General features: G+C 44.6%; 1 pseudogene; it reads right to left on the reverse strand.

Moving 5' to 3' along the window:
* Positions 1-5,384, reverse strand: part of LOC103396916 (lysine-specific demethylase 2B-like) — an 11,503-nt pseudogene extending 6,119 nt beyond the window's left edge.
* Between the last annotated feature and the right edge of the window lie 912 nt (positions 5,385-6,296).

The following is a 6,296-nucleotide window of genomic DNA, read 5'->3' on the forward strand; positions in this document are numbered from 1 at the left end:
TGGGGCGCACTCAACTAGAGGCGCAAAGAATTTCAGGGGCGGGTCTTAACATGGAAATTCAATTAAACTGAGACGTGACTAAACTGTTGGGATTCGGTCCACCGACGGTGAGAGTAACTCTACTACCGTAAAAAAACAGGAAGTACGATGACGACAGTTTTAAGAATTATTTAGATTTTTCTTACATACGTCGATTAAGCTACGCCGCTAAATCCTCGCTAAAAAAAGAAAAACATTTTTTGTCAAATTTGCACCAACTCATCGTCAGGTGATCAAGATTGGAAACACTGCAATCATTATTCATCGGAAAAATTGAAGATTTTTTTTTTTATCCAGCGAAATAAAATGGAATTCTACGACATTTTAAAATTTCATTTCATTCATTTATATCAAGGAGTTCCAGGCCTTTTTCGGACTTTTAAGAACCTGCCGCAACGCTGACATTAAATGTTAACTTCCTGCGACCTTTGACCTTTCACGTGTGACTTTGTTTACAAACACATGTACTCACTTTTCCACGCTTTCCCGCGTGGTTACATTTGGGACACTCCCAGCAGTTCGGCAGCTCGTCGTTCACCACTCCTGATGCATCGTTCATCTGGGAGGAAGAAAAAAAAAAAGAGGAAATGATTTGCATTTTCACCGGTCGAGACGGGACCAAAGGTCAGAGGAAGTTGCGGTGAAGATTAAAAACATTTACAAATGTTCGGAAACTGGATGTTTCGGAAAAACTGGTTCGACCAAAACGGCACCGGGAACAAGCAGCTACAAGATGTGTGTGTACCAACATGAAGTACACACAAGTACTTCATGTCTAGGATTATCGTCAAACCTTCCGTCGGTTCAACCGTGAAAAAAATAACAACCACAACAAAGGTGTTCTGTGACTTCCTGGTCCCCTAGCCTAACCGTCCGCCCTCGTCCGCCCGTCCGTTCGTACCTTCAGACAGTGCGGGTGGACGATTTCGTTGCAGATGGAACACTCCATCAGCATGAAGTTGAACTTGTCCTCCTCGTCCTCCAGCGTGTCCTCCTTGCCGGCCTCTTTGCACACCACACACACCGCGGTGTGAGGCAGGACGGGCTGTGGACGAGAACCAAACAAGAAAGTTCTAGTAGAAATGTAATTGTCGACACAGAGAAATATCGCGATACCACCATCGTATCTAACCTGATGTTCCGATGGAACAGCAGCAGAGTCCGAGATTATTACGATCACACTTGGACTACAACGGTTGTCAACACGGTAAACACTAGCGTTGTTATGTAATATCGGTAATAATTGCGTCGATCGGATTTTCCCTCTGATAATGAAAACCCAATAACGTAAAGTTATCACTTTCACGGAATCACTTTAAAAGTTTAGTTTGGGCAGACAAGACTAACAATAAAAGTAGGTCATGTTAATTCCACGGCGGAAAATCGGAATCGGAAATCAAGTGTTTGGACAATATCGGCATATCGGATATCAGCAAAAAGCTAATATCGAATATCCCTAGTAAACACACAATCGTGTTACATGTTAAGCTGCAGAATGTCGATACGATATGACGCGATATATTGCGATATTTCTGTGTAGCAATTCTAACACCACTATTGTCCAGTTAGCACGAAACCCCTCTGACGATTTAACCCTTTAGACTCAGGATGTTTGTAAAATATTCTCACTGTAGAAAAAACGTCAACACACACACACACACAGCAGAGCAGGACCGACAGCGACTCACCGCAATGCACTGCCTCATAATGCACGACTGCTTCATGCGACCCGGACCTCCGAACTTCTTCATGTCCTTGCAGAAGTGACACTCTCCGCACTCGCTGCGGAGACAGGCCTCGCACCTGCGGCAGCGCGTCCTCCTGCGCCGCGCTCCCGACGAGCTGCGGTTGGACGGAAGCTTGACGGCCGACGTCGTCCCCATCTTGGGCTTCGGCCTGTTGGCTGCCCTCTGCTGGAGAAGACAATTTTTGGATTAGTAATTTTTATTTTCTTCAAGCAATGGGAATAGCAATTCCTGTTGACATTTCCAGGAGGGGGCGCTGCGGGCAAAAGTGTGGAAAGTGGCGTGAGTCAAGGGATTTAGTCAAATGTGGTTATTTGAAGAGCTGCAGGAGGCGAAGGGTTAATCACTTAGAGAAATAACTTGGAGGAAAATAACGAAAGGTGAACGGACCGGTTCAGACGGGTCGGATATCACGGGCGATGTATTTTGACGGTGAACGCAACGCAGTGGGTGCGGAAGCAAAAAGTATCACATGTGACTCTTTAGCTGGAGCGTGAGTGTGTGTGTGTGTGTGTGTGAACACGAGTCATTGAGAGTCAATAAAAGAAAAAAATTAACACGGACCAAAAAACACGCACACTCCACGGCTCCAAAAAAGTACAAAAAAGTAAATATTACTGGTAACTACACGTGCGTTGGCGAGAATCTGGCGATACGATACGTATCGCAATACGGAGGCGAAGATACGATGTATCGCAACGCTATAGGCAGCGATGGAGGATTTTGACACGGTATCGGGAAACAAAGTATGCGGATATCTCAGTGTAGTTACGCCGCTGTACTGTGCATACTGTAGTACATGCTGTAGTACACACTGTAGTACACAATACTTGTTAACCCTTGTTAGCGTAGCCCTCAGAGAGACGGTGTTTCGGTGTTTCTTTAACAGCCCTACATTTGTTATTTCAACACCTGCCCCTCCGAGAGTCACAAATATGTGGGCAGCGGACCGGACATGGCTCCGGAGGTGAGAGTGCGGATTAAAATTAATCCACATTAATCCTTCGACAGATGTAGAATAAATACGAAAAAAAAACGGTTCAGGTTCTGAACACCAGGTGCAGCCGCGGAAACTTCTTGGCCCTCGGCTAATAATAATAACGTCAAATTAATTTGATGTGAATAATAATTTTTTCGTAATAATCTCTCGTTTAATCTGCTCGGTTACTTCCTCATCCTGTCCGACATTGAACAACAGAGAGACTGAGAGAGACTGAGAGAGAGAGAGAGACTGAGAGAGAGAGACTGAGAGAGAGAGAGAAGGAGACTGAGAGAGAGAGATCTGACCGGTCTTTACTGTAACTCTGCAGTAATATGTCAGGAATCTGGGATCGGTTTTCTGGGGCCCGTGAACCAAAAAAGGCCGGCTTCCGTGACGGGCCCGGCGTCTTCTGACTCAGCCTGGATCTCGAGTGGGAGTGAGTCACAAGGCTCATCGCGGAGCGTTCATGTACACAGTGAGGCCCTGCACAAAAGCCAGTGTGTGTTCTGTCATCCGCAACAATGTGTCACAGTGGGCGGGGCCGGAGCGGAGACGTTAAAGGGGCAGCGAGCGTTGCATGAGGAGCGTGTGTGTGTTTGTGTGTGTGTAGCAGGAGTAAATAATGAAGATTTCCCCACGTTTTTTTCCAATGTAAGTACACTAAGGGGCAGCAACCTGCGGCTCCTGGGCCTGGGTCTGTACGCAAACAGCCCGAGGCGTGTGTTTAAAAAAACCATTACATGAGCACATTTGGTTTGTATGAATGAATGTTAGGGCGCTCCTAGTGGTGGCCGCTGGGATACAAACAAAAAAGAGTATCATGAGGTACTGAACCAATACTAGATATTAGAAATGGACAGTTAGACCAGACTCTAACGGGTACTGGTACAGGTACATGGTACAGCTCGGAAGATCACGAACGGTCAATCAAAACCCAAAATTAAAGAAAGTATGACGTGTCAAAAATATAAATCCATTTCCTACATCAAATACTACCCCGATCCCAGACCTGGACTCTAACGCACCACCAAAGGTCGGTCCAGACTAGTCCATCAGTCCATCCACTGTCTGCTTCACATCAACGTCACATGTGTTTCCACGTTCACTTTCCGCTAAATGGGATCAACAACAACAAAAAAAACTACTGAGACTCACTTCAAAAACTGCAGAATACTCAGTATTTTTTTTTCCTTCATGGACACAAAACTGATTACACAGCTGGATCGCAGAGATAGCAGTACTTTCCCTGCATACTTTTGTACCAACTTGTACTCACGTGGATTCCAACAAAATAAAAGTACAAATCCCAAATACGCTAACTCCGCACTGGGCACAACGTCACAGACACATCTTTTTCTGCTCTGTTTTGACCCTTGAACGCAGCACAACAATTCAACCGAGTCCTTAAACGCAACCTAAAATACATGTACGATGTTTTTCCAACTTCTGAGGGTCAACTTTGACACCAGTTTCTTGTACACGGACCAGTATTTTGATTGGTATTTCCAGGATACTCACTAAGGTACTAGTACCTCGGGACTCTCGTGGTTATCACAGTGAATACTACCTCACCTGTAATCAACCCCACGAAGCGTGTTTTTATAATAACGCGGGTCATTATCGTACACTTTCACGTCTAGTTACGGTTGACCACAGTTGATCAACAACGCGTTACAGTCCCTGGTGTTGGTTGGTAAACCAGCGGAATTAACCTCGAACCTCTTCCTCGATCAACACAACCACAACTTTATTCCTGCTTTAACTGGGGGGATCACGGCAGAGTCCCACAGTTTGAGAACCCAAGATAAGTAGAGCCACTTCATTGTTCCACCTCCCCATCCCCCCTTCCTCAACTACATTTTGCCCGGAGCCTTCTTAAAGGCACAGAGTGGTGGGGCAAGTTGAGGAACTAGGAGGAAATCAGAATCAAAAGGAAAAGACACTTTCCAAGAGGGGGAAATGTGGAGGAAGAGAGTCGGAAGGCGAGCTACAAATCACTGAAGCCGGGGGTCGGTGGAGGGACCTCACGGTTATCGGAGGACCCCCGGAGGGGGGTGTGTGGGGGCAGATAATGTCGGTCATATTAGCGAGTGAAGAGGGTGCCGTGTCTCCAGAGGTGGTCAGTGGGGAAAAAATGGGTCAGTTGTAGCAGAAACATGACAGATGGTGTGATTGTGCATAAGGTCCGATAAACAGAGAAAGACGCAGCCGAGTCACTAACGTGTTATTAACGTAAAAAAAAGAAAGTGGTTTAGCTGATTTAGAATCTTGAAGAAAACGCTTTTCTGTTTGTTTTGTTTTGTCTTTCAGGTCGACTACAATACAGAGGAGAGAGGAGCGGGTGACAGACACACGTTAACCCGAAACAACTGTGAGGCTAAACGCCATTTAGCTCGCTAACGTCTGCTTCCTGGCGTCCTCCAGACAACACAAACACAGACACAGACACACATCGAGGTCACATGATGAAATACGGGGGGCTCTGACCTGCTCGGACTCCGAATCATATTCCTCTTCGTCTCCGCTCAGTGACAAGGCCATGGCTCCTCTTTCTCATCGTTTGTGAATAGCGAAGGAAACTAACATGGCTGAACAGGACTCCGCCAACACAGCTCTGGCCCCGCCCTCCCTCCAACACGGGCCGTGGTGCGTTCGCGGCGAGTAAACAACAACAATCACCTTCACTAACTAATGCTTTTTGTTACATACACCTACCGCGAAATAAACAACGCAAATAAATTTAAAACATATATATTTCATATATTAAAGATACACGTGATCATATTTTGAAATAAAAATATATAAATATAAGGGTAAAACCAGGATATGGTGTGGCATTTTAAAAGAAGACATTTAAATTCCGTGAGCTTTAAAGTAGCGCGAATGTGACAGGAAACAAGAATTACGCATCAAAACAAGATAGTGACCCCCGCCTCCCTCATAAACCGCTGTTTGTTTTTTTAACAACATTGGCCAAATATGTCAGGGGGTTAATCGCATCGCTATACTTACATTACTGTGAATTTTGTTAATTTTGTCATGAGGTAAACTCTCGAGCTGTTTTCATGTAAAAAAAAAACATTTATCCTGAGCGCTAGCCAAAAATAAAAACACGTACCTGTGTTTATCTAAATGCGCCCAACAATTTAACCGTAAATATTGAAGCGTTCGCTTCGCGTATACGAGTATCGCCTTCATTTATCACCCCAAATGTTTTCGTATACACATATTTTACACGACATGCCCTGTCCTTCTTTGTTTATTACATTTTTCATTTCCTTTGCCGCGCTCCCACACTTGTACTGTCTGATAAATGCCGCCGGGAGAAACGCGTGACTCAGCGTTGACCTTGAGTCATTTCAGATGTAATGTAACTTGTGTACAAACTAGAGAAAAAGACAAGAGTGAGTTTCACAGTGACTCATCTCACAGCCTGTCAGATGTAACTATATATATATATATATATATATATATATATATATATATATATATATATATATTATTTTATTATATGTTAATGGGGGCTTTTG

The sequence above is a fragment of the Cynoglossus semilaevis genome, chromosome W (genome assembly GCF_000523025.1).
Source record: "Cynoglossus semilaevis isolate Cse_v1.0 chromosome W, Cse_v1.0, whole genome shotgun sequence".
In the NCBI taxonomy this organism is placed as follows: Eukaryota; Metazoa; Chordata; class Actinopteri; order Pleuronectiformes; family Cynoglossidae; genus Cynoglossus; species Cynoglossus semilaevis.